This window comes from Frankliniella occidentalis, unplaced genomic scaffold (genome assembly GCF_000697945.3).
Source record: "Frankliniella occidentalis isolate FOCC.00 unplaced genomic scaffold, Focc_3.1 Scaffold675, whole genome shotgun sequence".
In the NCBI taxonomy this organism is placed as follows: domain Eukaryota; kingdom Metazoa; phylum Arthropoda; class Insecta; order Thysanoptera; family Thripidae; genus Frankliniella; species Frankliniella occidentalis.
The window spans coordinates 20890-21892 of NW_026267788.1; the positions used below are offsets into that span (position 1 = coordinate 20890).

Consider the following 1003-nt stretch of genomic DNA (forward strand, 5'->3'; position numbering starts at 1 on the left):
CCGCCCCGCCCGGCCGCGCCCCGCCGACCTGACCCCGACCCCACACAGTCGCATGTCCGTGTACACGCATTGCGCACCGCACACGTTATTGCACCACGAGTCCGAATACACACCGACAGGCCTTGTGGACTTTTAACGCCACGGCGAGGCCGCTCGCCCTGCTCGCCCACACCATCGCCAGGGCAGAGCACCCGTCCCCGACCCCAGCGGCGGCAAGGCAACCTGCAGCCCAGCGCCCAGCATTGCCAGCATCCACACCGCACCGCGGTCCAGCTCCTCCAGCTCTCGGCACGTGATGCCACAACGCAGCGCCGCCGCCCGTACACTGCCAGGAGCGCGAGTTGTTGATTGAATGTGGCTAAGATGCCCATTTGCTTCAAGTGTGTTTGTGTCTCACGGCGCAGTGCATACACTACTCGCTGCCCGCAGTGTCGTGGAGTAATTACTGTTCCAACGCCTGTAAACTCGATCGGGATGTGCGTATGGGCTAAGCACGCCGTCGCGTCGGTCTTTCTCCAGAGCGATGCGCTCGTGGGAGGAAGGGGGGGGGGGGGCAGGTGCACAAAAACTGCCGGAGCCTCCAGCAGCTAGACTCCTGCTAGACTCCGCCAGCGGCCAGGACCAGACCACACGCCAGGACGCGTTCCAGCAGCTCCAGATGTACACTGGTCGGTCAAATCCTTCACTGCACGCACGGACCGAAAATAGTGCTTTGAATCACGGCAGGGTGTTATGAAAACTGAAGATCATGCGATGGACACAGACACCGGGTGCACGAGTCTTCAATATTTGATCTGTCTCTTGCTATAAGCATCACTGTGCTGCGCTGTTACCCGACCGACATTTCCTATCCCCACGCCCATTCACAAGCCCTGTCTCTGAGTATGCTGATCCATGCTGAGCAGAGCTTGCTGCTTGCTGAGCAGGCCCGTCCCGTCTAGTCTAGGGTCTGATTTGAGTCTGCTGATGCTGCCCGGTTGCCAGGCAGCAAGCCCCCCCCCCC

The 1003-nt window shown here is 60.9% G+C and overlaps 1 protein-coding gene across 1 annotated transcript in view; it reads right to left on the reverse strand.

Annotated features, from left to right (window-relative positions):
- The window catches only part of LOC127751663 (putative uncharacterized protein DDB_G0291608), a gene marked incomplete at its 3' end in the record, with an annotated part of 19667 nt that overhangs the window by 17478 nt on the left and 1186 nt on the right, over positions 1-1003 (reverse strand). The gene's annotated exons all lie outside the window — the stretch shown is intronic.